This window comes from Chanodichthys erythropterus, chromosome 6, assembly GCF_024489055.1.
Source record: "Chanodichthys erythropterus isolate Z2021 chromosome 6, ASM2448905v1, whole genome shotgun sequence".
Taxonomy (NCBI): Eukaryota; Metazoa; Chordata; class Actinopteri; order Cypriniformes; family Xenocyprididae; genus Chanodichthys; species Chanodichthys erythropterus.
The window spans coordinates 28,296,016-28,315,089 of record NC_090226.1 but is presented as its reverse complement, the minus strand read 5'-3'; the positions used below and the strand labels follow the sequence as shown (position 1 = coordinate 28,315,089).

Genomic DNA, 19,074 nt, shown 5'->3' with positions numbered 1-19,074 from the left:
CCATTCACACACACACACACACACACACATGTTTGTTTTTGTGAATTGTGGGGACTTTCCATAGACTTCAATGCATTTTACACTGAACAAACTGTACATTCTATCCCCCTACCCTGCCCCTACCCCTAAACCTAACCCTCACAGGAAACTGTGCAAACTTTTACTTTTTCACAAAAACTCATTCTATATGATTTATAAACCCATTTACATTGTGGGGACCGCTGGCTGGTCCCCACGATGTAGGTGAACTCAGGTTTATATTACATCATGGGGACATTTGGTCCCCACAATGTAATATAAACAAAAGCACACACACACACACACACACACACACACACACACACACACACAAAATAGTTTTGCAAAGAAATTCATATGAAGGCACAATTTATTCATCTGCATAACAGATTTTAAGCATTTAAAAATAATCCTTTAAATAAAATTATTTTTAAGGTCATGAGAAACATAAATTCACTTCAATATGGTCATACATTTGGCTTAAGTTTATTATTAGTTTAATTACTGTACACAGAAATCATATCATTTTTTTTTTTTTTACCTTGAACAGTCTTAGTGTTCCAAAAAATAAAAATCACATTTATTTAGGTTAATATTATAGATGAACTATAAAATATTTGCTCTTGCATGACCAATTATATATAAAAATGTCTCACCATTATTTCTATTTTTATTCAGTCCAGGGCTGCATTTCCCAAAAGCATTGTAAGCCACAATTAACTTAGGCTTACGATGCTTTTGGGAAACTCTACCCAGGACTCTTACACCACAGATGTTCTATGCACATTTAGGTATGAGTGTTTCATTAAAAGCCTTCATTAGAAAGCCTTGTTTGCTGATAATTGCATCCACAGACGTGGGCTGAATTCCAGCTTGTAGACCCTAGAGCCACATGTGGTAAAACTTTGAGGTCTTGTGCCTCAGTACATTCTGCTAAACTCGCCTCTCTCACCATGAGTTCTTCTGGAAAAACAAACATTACAACAAAACGGAACTTTTAACCTAGTGGTTTTCAACATTTTTATTGATGACACAGGAAAGAAAACTAACAACCAAACATTTTCCTCTGAATGTCTTTTGTTTTTGAATCAGGAGGCTAAAGGTGTTTGATTCTGTTCATGCAATTTTTAAGCCAATTAGATTTCATGTGAGAAACATCTTTTAAAGTAATTAGTAATCTCTGTAAATGAAGACCAATGATTTGTGAACACACATTTGTTTACTTGCCTTGAAAACCTACATCCTTTGAGCCATTGCTGACCTTTCACCTCTGCCCCACACCAATAGAAGAGCTCATTACCCAGGAACAATTACTTACCCTCATGTCGTTACACACCCGTAAGACCCGTAACACAAATTAAGATATCTTTGATGAAATCCTATAGCTCAGTGAGGCCTCTATCTTTTTGAATTCCCAGAAAGGTACTAAAAACAATTTAAAACAGTTCATGTGACTACAGTGGTTCAACCTTAATATTATTACGCAACAAGAATACTTTTGTGCGCCAAAAATAACAAAATAACGACTTTTCAACAATACCTAGTTATGGGCGATTTCAAAACAATGCTTCATGAAGCTTTGAAGCTTTACGAATCTTTTGTTTTGAATCAGTGGTTTGGAGCACGTATCAGACTGCCAAAGTCAAGTGAACTATTGAAGTTTAAAAACATTTATGATGTAACAAAGCCTCATTTACTGAAATCATGGGACTTTGGTGCTCTGAACCACTGAATCGAAACAAGCGATTCGTAAAGCTTCAAAGCTTCATGAAGCAGTGTTTTGAAATCACCCATCACTAGATATTGTGGAATAAAGTCATAATTTTGTTATTTTTGGCGCACAAAAAGTATTCTCGTCACTTTATAATATTAAAGTTGAACCACTGTAGTCACATGAACTGTTTTAAATATATTTTTAAGTAACTTTCTGGGCATTGAAAAAGGGAGTGTTATTGCTGTCAATGCACAAAGGTCTTACAGGTGTGGAACAACATGAAGGTGAGTAATTAATGACAGAATTTTCATTTTGGGTGAACTAACCTTTAAAAACTTTTCTGTGTAAAGTTTTAGTCAATTTAACAACTTGGTTGCCATGACAACATAAAAATGACAAGCAAATTTACACAAACAAACATTACAACAAAACACAAGTTTTAGCCTAGTGGTTTTCAACATTTTTATTGGTGACACAGGAAAGAAAACTAACAACCAAACATTTTCCTCTGAATGTCTTTTGTTTTTGAATCAGGAGGCTAAAGGTGTTTGATTCTGTTCATGCAATTTTTAAGCCAATTAGATTTCATGTGAGAAACATCTTTTAAAGTAATTAGTAATCTCTGTAAATGAAGACCAATGATTTGTGAACACACATTTGTTTACTTGCCTTGAAAACCTACATCCTTTAAGCCATTGCTGACCTTTCACCTCTGCCCCACACCAATAGAAGAGCTCATTACCCAGGGACAATGAACACTTTATTCCTGTACATGAGGTTTTTAGATAAAAATCTTAATTTTAAATGGACACCCTTGCATAAAATAAATCTCAGTAAAACCCTGAGGATCTTCTGAATTCTCAAGTGTATATTACTTAGTTTGAACCTAGTTCAAATCTATCATTCAGTAAATTAGGTTATGTCCTCCACATTACAGTTTTTTCCAATTGCTAACACACTAAAATGACATGCACAGCACAATTATTTAAACTGACACACAGAGAGCAAAACTTCTTCTCAAGTCTCCAAAAGTCTAAACACCTTTTCTGTTTTACACACATTTTGCATTTCAAAATAGCACTTTTTAAATTCACTAAATACAGTTCTCTGCATAAGACACAACAATCTGACATAAAGTCACATGTTTGCCATTTCAAAACACTGCCATTCAAAATGACACTACATGAGCTAATTGGCCAATTACATGTGCCACCTGGCCAAACACCTCAGTGGTTAATTGTTAACACTTCAATCAGGATGTAAGCACTATGAAAAGACCACAGGTGAGAACCTTTTTTTTTTACAACAACAATGGAAGACATTGCAGAGAGAGGAAGAGGAAGAGGAAGAGGGAGGTTGAGAATAAGAGGGGGAGGAAGAGTGAAAGGTAGGGGTAGAGCAGGTAGAGGAGTTCATGGCCAAAGAAGACAAACACTTTCAAATGAAATCAGAGCAACCTTAGTAGATCATGTCATCAACCATGGGTTGACAATGCGTGAGGCTGGACAGACTTGAGCCGTTTTACTGTCGCCTCTGTCATCCGGACCTTTAGACTGGAGAACAGGTATGTAACCAAAATTTCATGTAGTACACATGTAGTATACCCCATGTCATAGTGTATCAGTTGGGTGACACCTGTTTACTTAGTGTATGACATCAGCCATTCATGAACTGTACAAGTTTCCTGTACAATGTACTCTACTGTGGGGGAAAATATTTAGGCTGCATTGTCCAAGCCCTATATATATTTTTATTTTATTTTTTCTAAAGGACTGAGAGACGACACCATGGTGGAGGAAGGGGCCAAATGTTCACTGGGGTACAGGAAGCTGCCATTGTAAACTTGGTTTTGGAAAATAATGAAATCAGATTACGAGAAATTCAAAGCCACATCATCCAAGACAACACCTTATTCAACAACATTCAACGAGTTAGTCTGTCCACATTGGCTCGCATTCTCAAGCGAAACCAAATCAGAATGAAACAACTTTATAAGGTGCCGTTTGAGAGAAACTCTCAAAGAAACAAAGAGTTCAGACGAGCATATGTGGATGTAAGTACTATATTGACTGCAGTACACTACACACAACATTGTTTCCCAGTGTACTGGATAACACCATATTGAGTGATTTTTGTTCTTTGTTTTCAGGGAGTACTGGAAATGGATGCTCATGCAATCCCACATGAGTTCATCTTTATAGATGAGGCTGGGTTCAACCTAGCAAAGACCAGAAGAAGGGGGAGAAACCTCATTGGCCACAGAGCCATTATAGATGTTCCTGGCCAACGTGGTGGGAACATCACAATGTGCGCTGCCATCTCCAATATGCATGGTGTCCTCCACCGTCATGCCAAACTTGGACCATACAACACAGCCCATATTCTCACATTTCTGGACAGACTTCACAACATTCTCATACCACCAGAGCGTATGAATGATGCAGACCATCAAAGAAACCGGTACGTTGTAGTATGGGACAACGTGAGCTTTCATCGTGCAGCCCCAGTCCAAAACTGGTTTGCTGACCACCCAACATTTCTCGTGCAATACCTCCCACCATACTCCCCATTTCTGAACCCCATAGAAGAATTCTTTTCGGCATGGCGGTGGAAGGTATACGACCGGCAGCCCTTTGTGCGCATGCCTCTTGTGCAGGCCATGGAAGAGGCATGTGATGAGATTGATGTGGGTGCAATTCAGGGATGGATAAGGCACTCAAGGCGCTTCTTCCCTCGATGTCTGGCAAGGGAAGATATTGCCTGTGATGTTGACGAGGCGTTGTGGCCAGACCCGGCTGTGCGGCAAGATTCTGCCTAATTATTTTTCTTGCCTTTTTTTTTTTTTTTGTTTGGTTTTTTTACTGTAATATATTTTTTTTCAGAAATTTTCTTTTTCAGTTTACTTTTTTTGTAAGAATATTTTTGTTCAGTCCCATGTAAATATATCTGCTGTGCATATGTTGTACTGACTTGTTTACTGTAGTGAAGGAAAAAAAATAAAAATGTTGCAACAGCATGTGTGTGTATCTGCAAATATTTCTGTGCATGTGAACAATCTGATACATATTTTAGTATTATGGCAAAGCATACTAAAGATGGGGGTGCTTTTCATTATGCCCAACAGTGTGTAGGTGGTTAGGCAAAAATCTGGTAATATGAATGAAGTGTGTGCCATTTCATGCAAAAGTTTGATTTTGATAATGCTCTGTGTAGTTTTGGTTGCAGTGCTTCATTTTGCAGGATATATGAGGTATTTTGCAGTTTGGGTGTGTGGTTTTGTGAATTGTGTTAAGTGTTTTGATAAAACCAGACTAGTTTGAAAAATTGTGTGTTAGCAATTGGAAAAAACTGTAAAATTCTAGTATCATCTTACCATTGCAATAGCTGTTGGGTAAAAAATTGAACACAATAAAATTACACCAAAAAGACATTCAATCGGATCTCCATTGCGGGATTACTGGATCTCTTTACCAGACCCCACCAAAAGATATCTGTTTTGTCTGGTATCCAAAACTTCTTTGGTTCCCAATATCCAATGTGATCTCATGAGAGTACGTTTGTATTTTTACATAAAGGTTCTACCACACATACATTTACTTACGTTTTCATACACACAAAAACGTACAACATTGACATATTTATAGCACTAAAACATAAAAATACTTATGTATTACAGTTTTTTATGATTGCTTATACACTAAAATTAAAAATAACACACAGTTATTGAAATCTTACACTCAAGAAGCAAAACCTTAGCCCAGATTTGCACAACTATAATCACATTCTCAGCCTCACACTTTTTGCAAAACACTACACACGTTGTTTTGCACAACACTAAACACATTTCTCAACGTTAGAACCGGGACTTGTCATCTCACCGTTATTTATATAGCGCTTTTTACAATGCAGATTGTGTCAAAGCAGCTTTACACTGATAATTGGTATATAATTTTTCCTTTTAAAGAATAGTGTCAATGCAGGCAGATCAAAAGCACTGTTGAATAAATGTCAAGGATACTGTTGAATATCAAATGTCAAGTCAAATTAAATTAAATTAGGGCTGCACGATTAATCATATTTTATCACGATAACGATATCTGCTTCTCTCGATTGATTTTAAATAATCGTCACAATATTGGCCCGCTCTATGAAAATGAAAACATAATTTGGAAATACTGGAAGTAATATTAGGAATTTCGCTGTTTTATCTTTTGAAGTTCCTAAAGGTTTTACCATTTTTCATAATGTTGTTCAGCTAGAAATGATTTTTCTTTGCTTTACGAATTTGCCGGGCAATTTGAATCTGGTTTGTCTTATTGCAAACGAATTGTGTTGCTTTAACCCTTTGACGCGTACGATCACACCGGTGTGATCAGTCTTGTCTGGCCCCAGAAGCGTACGATCACACCGGTGTGATTAGAACGTTCAGTGCATTACGTGATCAACTGCCAAATTCAAATGTGCATGCGCGCTTTAACTGGCGCTAGACACACGCAGCGCTTTTCATATATCACATATATGCAGTGTTTTCAACCAAATAATGTTCATTTCAGGTTTCAGACATTTAAATACACATGAGTACTAACAAAACAATATATTTAGAGTTTGTAAAATACACAATGATGTCCATAGAAGCGGAAATAACAACCCTTTCCATTATAACTTGACAACACGTTTAATTCATATCAGATACACATTGTGAAAGTAACTTAAAAGCTTACTCTATTCTTCCCCAGTTCACCGGCACACTTACTTTCATGTATTTCGGGAGAAGTGGATAAATTCACGGGTTGTAAATCCAACAGATCCGATTCTCTGCGCGGTGCAAACTAACATGGCGGCGCCCATCGCTCATATGGCTCAACTAACGCGATCGTTATAAAGGTGTTTAAACAGCAAAACACATCCACTTGCACATATTTGGCAATCGGAATATTAGATATTTCATGCTATAACTAACAAATTTGTGAATATTTTGAATAAAAAAGGAAAGATTAAATGAAAGCGGATCATCATTCATACAGTGCTGCGGTGTGTCACGTAACAAGCAATGACGCGTCACCATGGAAACCATAAAGTGACACGTTCCAAATAACGGTCGCCTTAAAAAACTTACGCTGGGGGGTCAGCCAGAATATTTGAAACTTACGTGCGAAAGGGTTAAAATCTAATGTGAATACATATTACAAAGCGCTCACCAAAACCATGTTTTGTATTGATTTACCATCTAACGAAGTTATCATAGTTGGTTAAATTTAAGTCTTTGTTCCACCTACAGGCCTTTTGGGTGAAGTGTAGGTTGGTAAAGAACTTGCAAAATAGCTATAGTTACATTACTCTTTTGATAGAATAAACATGATTAATAATCGTGATTATAATTTTGAGGAAACTGTGGCACTGGCTGTCGTGTTGATGAGGTCTTCACAATGGATGATCTAGTCGACTCGATCTCTGCTGATACTTCAGGGCTGCGTTGTGGTCGTGTCAAGGCACCGGTCCTCGGTCTCATCTGGAAATGGCCCTGAATCCGGTTGACTACGGTAAACCTCGGGATAAACAGAAAGACTTATATTAGCGTAGATGCCATTCTTTTTCTGATGTAACAAGTACATCTGGTGTTATAGAAAGTGTTCCCGGTTCCGGCTGAACTAATTTATGCAGCCTAATAATCCTTTAACGGATTTGAAAATCTAAATATATAATGTGTTATGTGTATGCCAGGTTAAAGAAATGCGTTTTTAGTCTAGATTTAAACTGACAGAGTGTGTCTGCATCCCGAACAATGCTAGGAAGGTTGTTCCACAGTTTAGGTGCCAAATAGGAGAAGGATCTACCACCTGCGGTTGATTTTGATATTCTAGGTATTATCAGCTGGCCTGAATTCTGAGATTGCAATAGACATGAAGGACTATAATGCTTTAAGAGCTCGCTCAGATACTGGCGAGCTAAACCATTTAGTGCTTTGTAAGTAATTAACAAGATTTTAAAATCTATACGATGTTTAACAGGAAGCCAATGCAGTGACGATAGAACTGGACTAATATGGGTATACTTCCTAGTTCTAGTAAGAACTCTAGCTGCTGCATTTTGTATGAGCTGTAGTTTATTTATTAAGTGGGAGGAACAACCACCCAGTAGAGCGTTACAGTAATCTAGCCTTGAGGTCATGAACTAACTATTCTGCATTCTTCATTGAGAGCATATGTTGTAGTTTAGATATATTTTTAAGATGGAAGAATGCAGTTTTACAGATGCTAGTAACATGGCCTTCAAATGAAAGATTGGTATCAAAGAGCACACCCAGGTTCCTAGCTGACGACGAAGACTTAACAGAGCAGCCATCAAGTGTTAGACAATATTCTAGGTTATTACATGAAGAAGGTTTTGGTCCAAAAATTAGATTCTCTGTTTTTTCTGAATTTAGTAGTAGGAAATTACTGGTCATCCAGTTTTTTATATCAGCTATGCATTCTGTTAATTTTGTGAATTGGTAGGTTTCGCCAGGGCGTGAAGAAATATAGAGCTGATTATCATCAGCGTAACAATGAAAACTAACACCATGCTTCCTAATGATATCTCCCAAGGGTAGCATGTACAGAGTGAAAAGCAATGGTCCTAGTACTGAGCCTTGCGGTACTCCATATTTAACTTGTGATCGATATGATATCTCATCGTTTACTACTACAAACTGATAACGGTCAGATAAGTATGATTTGAACCATGCCAATGCAATTCCACTAATGCCAACATAATTTTCAAGTCTATTTAGAAGAATATTGTGATCGATAGTGTCAAATGCAGCACTAAGATCCAGTAACACTAATAGAGAGATACAACCACGATCTGATGATAAGAGCAAATAGTAACTCTAATGAGAGCAGTCTCAGTACTATGGTACGGTCTAAATCCTGACTGGAAATCCTCACAGATATTATTTCTTTTAAAAAGGAACATAGTTGCGATGAAACTGCCTTTTCTAGTATTTTTGACAGAAAAGTAAGATTTGAGATCGGCCTGTAATTGACTAATTCTTTAGGATCTAGTTGTGTTTTTTTAATAAGAGGTTTAATAATAGCCAGCTTAAAAGTTTTTGGTACGTATCCTAATGACAAAGATGAATTAACAATATTACAGTTTTTTCCAATTGCTAACACACAATTTTTCAAACTAGTCTGGTTTTATCAAAACACTTAACACAATTCACAAAACCACACACCCAAACTGCAAAATACCTCATATATCCTGCAAAATGAAGCACTGCAACCGAAACTACACAGAGCATTATCAAAATCAAACTTTTGCATGAAATGGCACACACTTCATTCATATTACCAGATTTTTGCCTAACCACCTACACACTGTTGGGCATAATGAAAAGCACACCCATCTTTAGTATGCTTTGCCATAATACTAAAATATGTATCAGATTGTTCACATGCACAGAAATATTTGCAGATACACACACATGCTGTTGCAACATTTTTATTTTTTTTCCTTCACTACAGTAAACAAGTCAGTACAACATAAGCACAGCAGATATATTTACATGGGACTGAACAAAAATATTCTTACAAAAAAAGTAAACTGAAAAAGAAAATTTCTGAAAAAAATATATTAGTTAAAAAAAAAAAAAAAAAAAAAAAAAAAAAAAAGGCAAGAAAAATAATTAGGCAGAATCTTGCCGCACAGCCGGGTCTGGCCACAACGCCTCGTCAACATCACAGGCAATATCTTCCCTTGCCAGACATCGAGGGAAGAAGCGCCTTGAGTGCCTTATCCATCCCTGAATTGCACCCACATCAATCTCATCACATGCCTCTTCCATGGCCTGCACAAGAGGCATGCGCACAAAGGGCTGCCGGTCGTATACCTTCCACCGCCATGCCGAAAAGAATTCTTCTATGGGGTTCAGAAATGGTGAGTATGGTGGGAGGTATTGCACGAGAAATGTTGGGTGGTCAGCAAACCAGTTTTGGACTGGGGCTGCACGATGAAAGCTCACGTTGTCCCATACTACAACGTACCGGTTTCTTTGATGGTCTGCATCATTCATACGCTCTGGTGGTATGAGAATGTTGTGAAGTCTGTCCAGAAATGTGAGAATATGGGCTGTGTTGTATGGTCCAAGTTTGGCATGACGGTGGAGGACACCATGCATATTGGAGATGGCAGCGCACATTGTGATGTTCCCACCACGTTGGCCAGGAACATCTATAATGGCTCTGTGGCCAATGAGGTTTCTCCCTCTTCTTCTGGTCTTTGCTAGGTTGAACCCAGCCTCATCTATAAAGATGAACTCATGTGGGATTGCATGAGCATCCATTTCCAGTACTCCCTGAAAACAAAGAACAAAAATCACTCAATATGGTGTTATCCAGTACACTGGGAAACAATGTTGTGTGTAGTGTACTGCAGTCAATATAGTACTTACATCCACATATGCTCGTCTGAACTCTTTGTTTCTTTGAGAGTTTCTCTCAAACGGCACCTTATAAAGTTGTTTCATTCTGATTTGGTTTCGCTTGAGAATGCGAGCCAATGTGGACAGACTAACTCGTTGAATGTTGTTGAATAAGGTGTTGTCTTGGATGATGTGGCTTTGAATTTCTCGTAATCTGATTTCATTATTTTCCAAAACCAAGTTTACAATGGCAGCTTCCTGTACCCCGGTGAACATTTGGCCCCTTCCTCCACCATGGTGTCGTCTCTCAGTCCTTTAGAAAAAATAAAATAAAAATATATATAGGGCTTGGACAATGCAGCCTAAATATTTTCCCCCACAGTAGAGTACATTGTACAGGAAACTTGTACAGTTCATGAATGGCTGATGTCATACACTAAGTAAACAGGTGTCACCCAACTGATACACTATGACATGGGGTATACAACATGTGTACTACATGAAATTTTGGTTACATACCTGTTCTCCAGTCTAAAGGTCCGGATGACAGAGGCGACAGTAAAACGGCTCAAGTTTGGCTGCACTCTCTGTCCAGCCTCACGCATTGTCAACCCATGGTTGATGACATGATCTACTAAGGTTGCTCTGATTTCATTTGAAAGTGTTTGTCTTCTTTGGCCATGAACTCCTCTACCTGCTCTACCCCTACCTCTCACTCTTCCTCCCCCTCTTATTCTCAACCTCCCTCTTCCTCTTCCTCTTCCTCTTCCTCTTCCTCTTCCTCTTCCTCTCTCTGCAATGTCTTCCATTGTTGTTGTAAAAAAAAAGGTTCTCACCTGTGGTCTTTTCATAGTGCTTACATCCTGATTGAAGTGTTAACAATTAACCACTGAGGTGTTTGGCCAGGTGGCACATGTAATTGGCCAATTAGCTCATGTAGTGTCATTTTGAATGGCAGTGTTTTGAAATGGCAAACATGTGACTTTATGTCAGATTGTTGTGTCTTATGCAGAGAACTGTATTTAGTGAATTTAAAAAGTGCTATTTTGAAATGCAAAATGTGTGTAAAACAGAAAAGGTGTTTAGACTTTTGGAGACTTGAGAAGAAGTTTTGCTCTCTGTGTGTCAGTTTAAATAATTGTGCTGTGCATGTCATTTTAGTGTGTTAGCAATTGGAAAAAACTGTAACAAGAAATAAAGCTTCAACTTCTGATGTTTCCAAAGAGCACAGCAGTAACGACTTTATGAACTTCTTTACTTGCAAGATTGATAATATTAGAGAGAAAATTATAACCATGCAACCGTCTACTACAGTATCGTGTCAGACATTGCATTGTAGTGTCCCTGAGGAAAAATTCATTTCATTTACTGCTTTAGGAGAGGAAGAATTGTCTAAACTTGTTAAATCATCAAAATCAACAACATGTATGTTAGACCCTATACCAACTAAGTTGCTGAAAGAGATGCTTCCAGAAGTCATAGATCCCCTTCTTACAGTTTTTTACGATTGTTTACACACTAAAATAAAAATTTCCACACAATTTGCAAAATTCTACTCCAATGAGCAAAACACCTCCACAGATTTGCACAACATTACACACAATGTCTGCTTCACCCTTTTTGCAAAACATTACACACAGTGATTTGTAAAGCTCTACACACATTTTCACACCTTAGACACAGATAAGGATTGTGAGGTTACTTCCTTGTCATTACAAAGCCCCGGATTGCCAATGACCACACTAATGAACAAATTGGATAATCACATCCACCAGGTGTGGAAGCACACATGTGCTAATTTGAAAACGCAGCACTCAGGTGTGCTATAAAAGGCAGCAGGTGAGTTCACCTGTCTTCAACAAAAATGGAAGGAGCTAGAATAAGAAGAAGAAGAGTGAGAATGAGAGGGGGAGCTCAAAGAGGAGATGAAGGAGGTAGAGGAGGAGGCCCAGGTAGAGGAAGAGGAGAAGAAGGAGATAGAGGAAGAGGCCTAGGTAGAGGAAGAGGAGAAGGAGATGGAGGAAGAGGCCTAGGTAGAGGAAGAGGAGAAGGAGGTAGAGGAAGAGGTAGAGAAGGACTTGAAGAGTTGATTGAACCTGAACAAAGAAGACGAGGACCAAATTTGACAAGAAATCCGTGAAACACTTATTGACCATGTTATCAACCATGGACTGACACTGATGGAAGCTGGACAAAGAGTTCAAACAAATCTCAGCAAAAATACTGTTGCGTCAGTAATTCAGACTTTTCATTGAGAAAACAGGTAAGCTAACCACATAGTACATTGAAACTGAAGCTTGCTGTACTTATCATCAATATTGTTTACTGTGACATTTGACAGTAGGCTGCATGTGTATTTATATATATATATATATATATGATTTATTTATTTAATTTACATAGGATTGAGGGTTGAGGACACCAAGGTGGAAGGGGCCAATATCATCAGTGATGACCATATTTTTAATGACATCCAACAAGTCTCTCTGTCAACATTAGGTCGAATCCTCAAGAAAAATCAAATATACATGAAGCAACTGTATTGGGTACTATTTGACAGAAATTCAGAGAGAGTGAAACATCTGCGCAATGAGTATGTGGAGGTATGTATTGTTCATCTTACTATGGTGTGGTATTGTGCACTGCTCATAATGTTCTGGCACAAAAAAATACTGTGCAATAAATATTGAATAGCATCCTATTGTCTTTTACTGTGTTTCAGAGAGTCTTGTAAATGGATGCTGCAGAAATTCAACATGAATTTATATATGTGGATGAGGCTGGATTTAACCTTGCGAAAACAAGAAGAAGAGGGAGAAATGTAATTGGACACAGGGCAATCACCAATGTGCCAGTTGTAGGATTACAAATTTAAGAATCTGTTTAAGATCCGCTGATCCTATATCCTGACATAACCTCACATGAATTACTAAGGTGAAGTATATTGTATTTAGCATGTTAAGGTAAAGATAATGACATTCTAAGGAGATCAAGGCAGGCAGCCCAGGTGTGTGTGACATTAACCTTTTGTCTTCATGCACTTCCTGACCATTTGGCAGGACAAGCTCAAGATACAGCAGTGCCTTTGTCTCTACGATAATGTAAAGGTATGGGCGATATCAGACTGATTGGATTAGCACCTATGCATTTGAATTACACAGTTATGCTGATTAGATCATGGCTGGGAAATGTAGGGAAGGGGCTGATTCCTGCACTGCATTTGCATGCTTTGTTTAGATTGTCTCCACCTCTACTCTATATATCCCTCCCCCTTGAATGTTTATGAACTACCAAGTACAATGCCTTAGTTAGACTTGGATGACTACAGCGATGCACATCGCATTTCTCAATAAAGAGTAACTTCTGCTTGAAAGATATCCCAACGTCTCCTGGTCTCTGCTTCGACGAGGAAAAAGTTTCCTACACAGGGCAGCAAGGGGGTAACATCACCCTTTGTGCTGCTATTACACAAAATGGGGTCCTCCACCACCATGCAAATCTGGGACCCTATAATGCAAATCTAATACTTGCATTTCTTGATAGATTGCACGAGATTGTCACAACATTAAACCGAGTGGACCAGATGCTGTACATTGTCGTTTGGGACAATGTCTCATTCCATTGGGCTGCTCTGGTCCAGAATTGGTTCTATGAGCACCCTGAATTTGAAGTCTTATACCTTCCCCCATACTCCCCCTTCCTCAATCCAACAGAAGAGTTTTTTTTCAGCATGGCGGTGGAGGGTATACGACCTGCGGCCCTATAACCATTTGCCCCTCATTCAGGTCATGGAGCAGGCTTGTGATCATATCGAAGCAGCTTCTGTGCAGGTGTGGATTCGTTACACAAGGCGATTCTTCCAACGGTGCCTTGCCAATGAAGACATAGCCTGTAATGTAGATGAAATCTTATGGCCTGATCCAGCCAGATGGAGAGATGATGAAAAGTTACAGTATTCTTGTTGCTTTTACAGTAGTTTTTCTTCAGAGTCAAAGTGTACGTACTTCATGTAGTAATTTTTATTTGTCTACAGATTTTATTTGTTTCTTTGATTTCATTGTTGGTTGATTACTGTAACTGATTATGGTAAGAAATACTGTAAATATTGAAATGAATACTTGAAATATTCAGTCTGCAGCATCAGTGTTGTGCAGTGCTTGGTAAGTTTATAGTAGGCCTATTTGTGTGTAGGGAATTTAGGTCGTTGGTGGGAAAACCTCATTCATTTAAGTTGCCACTGTACTTCTAGTCAGTTGGAGGGAGCGCTGCAACAAATGGACGCCCATTTCCTTCTTAAGTGAGCGGCCAAGTGTATGTTTTCCCCCTTACCCCTGGCATAGGCCGAAAGGGGGCAGATAGGACGTTCCTGTACGGGGCGCCAACGCTAGGGGGCGACGTCGAGTGTCCACGAACGGCCATACACGGAGTGCAAAGTAGGCAGAAAGTGGACAGATAGGACTTTCCTGTACGGATTGCAGACGCTAGGGGGCGGTGCGGAGTGTCCACGAACGGCTGTCCACGGAGTGCGAAATAGGCTGTTCCGACACCTCCGCAAGGGCGCTTCCCTAAGGCAGCGAAGAGAATTTAAGTCATTGGTGGGAAAAACCCCATTCATTTAGATTGCCACTGTACGTCTAGTCAGTCGGAGGGAGCGCTGCAACAAATGGACGCCCATTTCCTTCTTAAGTGAGCGGCCAAGTGTACGTTCTCATCCTTACCCCTGGCATAGGCCGAAAGGGGACAGATAGGACGTTCCTGTACGGGGCGCCAACGCTAGGGGGCGACGTCGAGTGTCCACGAACGGCCGTACACGGAGTGCAAAGTAGGCCGAAAGTGGACAGATAGGACATTCCTGTAGGGATTGCGGACGCTAGGGGGCGACACCGAGTGTCCACGAACGGCCGTCCACGGAGTGCGAAATAGGCCGTTCCTACACCCCAGAGTAAGCGTGCTTCCCTAAGGCAGAGAAGGGAAACTAGGTCGTTGGTGGGAAAAACCCCATTCATTTAAGTTGCCACTGTACGTCTAGTCAGTCGGAGGGAGCGCTGCGACAAATGGACGCCCGTTTCCTTCTTAAGTGAGCGGCCAAGTGTACGTTTTGCCCCTTACCTCTGGCATAGGACGAAAGGTGACGTTTAGGACTTTGGTGGCAAGAGTTAGGCCGAAACTGGACGCTTAGGACTTTGGTGGAAAAAAATCTAGACCGAAAGGGGACATTTAGGACGTCCGTGGAAAAACTTAGGCCGAAAGGGGACCTTTAGGACTTTGGGACGTTTAGGATGTCCGTCGAAAAACTTAGGCCGAAAGGGGACGTTTAGGACTTTGGTGGAAAAAATCTAGGCCGAAAGAGGACGCTTAGGACGTCCGTGGAACCACTTAGGCCGAAAGGGGACGTTTAGGATGTCCGTCGAGAAGTGCTCCACCCCGTGGCTGCAGCCGGTACCGCGTCCGGGAGCCAGGATTTTCGGAAAATCCCTGGGGGGCGGCGCGCACCTCCCACGAACGGCCGTCCGCGGCCTGCAAAACAGGCCGTTCGCGTACGCTCCCACGGAACGCCGTGCCCTTAGGGGAGCAAGGGAACCGGCTGTTCGTGGCCCGCGCCACCCATAGGCTCTGACGGCCACGGGACGTCTAGGGGGTCGGAGGGAGCGATGCTCGTCGTGGACGCCCGCTCCCCCATCTCCTAGCATGCGGGGGGGAGGTTTCGGCCTTACCCCCGGGGCAAGGGCACCTGGCCGCCTAAATTCCCCCAAAACAACCGCCCGGGGCGGGAGGCGGTCAGGGTTAGGGGCGGGGGGGCCCAGGCGGGTTAGGGTTAGGCGTGGGGGGGCCCAGGCGGTTAGGGTTAGAGGCGGGGGGCCCCAGACGGTTAGGGTTAGGGGCAGGGGGGCCGAGAGAGACGGTTAGGGTTAGGGGCAAGGGGGCCGAGACGGTTAGGTTTAGGGACAGGTCAAGTGGATGGCCTGTACACAAGTTGGTGTACACAGGTGGCTTACTGGGTCCCCGTCAGATAGACTGCAGGTGGGAGGCTGCTTCCCTTACCCACAAACCTCCCAGTTTACACCTATTCTACACAGACCGTTTAGGCTGTTTATGGATTCTGCAGTGACTTTGAGTTTCATTTTATGGGATTTTTGACTTGAAAAATATTCAAATGATGCATATTTTTGTACACAGGTGGCTTATTATCGACTTCCCTTACCCGAAAACCTCCCAGTTTACACCTATTCTACACAGACCGTTTAGGCTGTTTGGGGATGCAGCTCATTTGACGGTGAGTTTCATTTTATGGGAATTTTTGACTTTAAAAATTATTGAAATTGTGCATATCTTTGTACACAGGTGGCTTATTGACTTCCCTTACACGCAAGTCTACCAGTTTATATCTATTCTACACAGACTGTTTAGGCTGTTTGGGGATTCTCCTCAAACGGTGAGTTTCATTTTATGGGATTTTTGACGTGAAAAATGTTGAAATGATGCATATCTTTGTACACAGGTGGCTTGTTGACTTCCCTTACCCGCAAGTCTACCACTTTATATCTATTCTACACAGACCGTTTAGGCTGTTTGGGAATTCTGCAGTGACTTTGAGTTTCATTTTATGGGATTTTTGACTTGAAAAATTATTGAAATTGTGCATATCTTTGTACACAGCTGGCTTATTGACTTCAATTACACGCAAGTCTACCACTTTATATCTATTCTACACAGACTGTTTAGGCTGTTTGGGGTTTCTGCTCAAACGGTGAGTTTCATTTCATGGGATTTTTGACTTGAACAACTTGAAAGTATGCATATATTTGTACACAGGTGGCTTCCCTTACCTGAAAGTCTCCCACTTTTTATCTATTCGACACAGACCCTGTAGAATGTTTGGGGATGTCCAGGTCAAGTGGATGGCCTGTACACAGATTGCACATGTTGGATAAGTTACAGTTGTTGTGATGACCCGCCAAATAGGCTGGAAGAGGACAAAAGCGCATTCCGTGGACAACCACTGGTCACCCTCCCACTCTTAACTTATCCGACAGGGCCCCCCTAGGCCGTCTGTGGATAGTCCGTGGCCCACGGGCCATGGTTTTGCCCCTTTTGCTTTCTACGCATCCCACTCCCTGCCTATTCTACATAGGCTGTTGGTGTACAGCCAGGGGCCCAAACTATACGTGGGGCCCCAGGGACAGCTTGTTGAGAGGAAGGGTCTCCCGCAGGCAGGGACCCGTTTTTAGGTCGCTTTGTTGCAATCTCTCTCTCGGGCCTCTTGCTGTCATAGGCAGAAAGACTTTTTTCAATGGGAACCGAAAAGGGAGAAGAATTTTGCACCGCGAAAAAACATGCTTGGGAACCATCCTGAACCCCGAAATCCAGGACCTGGAACCGAGGGCCCCTGGACTACCACGATGTTGAGTTTGGAGCCCCTGCTGGGGCCCCGGGAGCCCCGCGGGACCCGTGGTAATGGGCCGCCGCGGATCGCAAAACGCGTTTCCCTTAACCGGCAAGCGCCCACACCCAACTTATCCGACGGGGCCCCGTAGCCCGCCCGTAGCCCGTCCCCCACGGCCCGTCCCCAGCGCCAGACGGGCGCCCGAGGCGCCTCCTGAAACGAGCGGCCCGGGGGCACCGTACGTCCATCGAGGGGGGCCCGTTCCAGAGATACGGTCGCCAGAAGCCGGACCGGAAGTGGCCGTATCTCGGGAACCGAGCCGAGTTGGGGCTCCGTACGCCGAAAAGTGGACAGATAGGACTTTCCTGTACGGATTGCGGACGCTAGGGGGCGGTGTGGAGTGTCCACAAACGGCTGTCCACGGAGTGAGAAATAGGCTGTTCCGACACCCCCGACCAAGGGCGCTTCCCTAAGGCAGCTTGCGGAAGGTCCCATATGGTCTAGTGGTCAGGATTCCTGGTTTTCACCCAGGCGGCCCGGGTTCGACTCCCGGTATGGGAAGCTACGCTTTTACTTTGCTTCCCTTGTCGGTCTGCGGCAGAAGCATTTTTAGCCAGCAATGGAGCTGCAGCAACCTGATAGCTTGTGGTCCATTTCTCCAGCAGCGTGCCTTCGATAGCTCAGCTGGTAGAGCGGAGGACTGTAGGTGGGAAGTTGGCAATCCTTAGGTCACTGGTTTGACTCCGGCTCGAAGGAGGTCTTTTTCACACGCAAAGACTTTCTTGGCCGCGCCTGATTTTGGAAGCGCGCCACGCTGAAGTTGCGACCGCCTGTGGAAGCTAAAAGCGCGTTCCCGGACCGGGAATCGAACCCGGGCCGCGGCGGTGAGAGCGCCGAATCCTAACCACTAGACCTCCAGGGAAGGGCTGTCGACCCAGCACCCTCAAGCCTGGCTGTGGGCCCCTACCTGATTTCGCTGCAACTGCTCAAGCGAGAGCACCGAGGCTTGTAATTTCCTCCTGGAGAGGATAGAGTGTCTGACCCTGAATCGCACATCTTCTGCTGTGAAACTGTCCCATGCTCTGCAAGAATATCCAAACAACACCACAACCTTCCATAAAAACCAATCAGCTTGCAAAATATAACAAGGAGAGCCCAGCCCGTGGTCTCCGTGTTAGTAGCATGAGAATAGGTAGATGATATGACAGGCCTCTGTCCAATCGGGCACACAAGGGCACCTGGCCAGTGGGCCAGTGGCGCAATGGATAATGCGTCTGACTACGGATCAGAAGGTTCTAGGTTCGACTCCTGGCTGGCTCGAGCTGCCTCTTTTGCTTCTTTGTTAGCCCATGGCAGTTTTATTATTTAGCTTTATTAGCCCTTAGCTTTCATTGCTATTATTATTCCATTGGTTTATTATTATGATAAATTGACAGTCCAACAATGGGCTGTTTTGCCAGTGAGATAACGGTTGCCATACAATGCCATGCCTGTTTTCAAATGCATTGCAAAAGTACATTCACAAGGACCTCGCTGTAAATGACCAGTTGATAGTGT

The 19,074-nt window shown here is 42.1% G+C and overlaps 4 non-coding genes across 4 annotated transcripts; 3 read left to right on the top strand and 1 right to left on the bottom strand.

Annotated features, from left to right (window-relative positions):
- The first annotated feature begins 18,006 nt into the window (after positions 1–18,006).
- Positions 18,007–18,078, top strand: trnae-uuc (transfer RNA glutamic acid (anticodon UUC)). Its single transcript has one exon. It is a non-coding gene; the product is annotated as a tRNA-Glu (tRNA).
- Positions 18,079–18,186: 108 nt separating this feature from the next.
- Positions 18,187–18,273, top strand: trnay-gua (transfer RNA tyrosine (anticodon GUA)). Its single transcript is given in 2 exon segments — positions 18,187–18,223; positions 18,238–18,273. It is a non-coding gene; the product is annotated as a tRNA-Tyr (tRNA).
- Positions 18,274–18,367: 94 nt separating this feature from the next.
- trnae-cuc (transfer RNA glutamic acid (anticodon CUC)) lies at positions 18,368–18,439 on the bottom strand. The gene has a single exon. It is a non-coding gene; the product is annotated as a tRNA-Glu (tRNA).
- Positions 18,440–18,764: 325 nt separating this feature from the next.
- trnar-acg (transfer RNA arginine (anticodon ACG)) lies at positions 18,765–18,837 on the top strand. The gene has a single exon. It is a non-coding gene; the product is annotated as a tRNA-Arg (tRNA).
- The last annotated feature ends 237 nt before the right edge of the window (positions 18,838–19,074 follow it).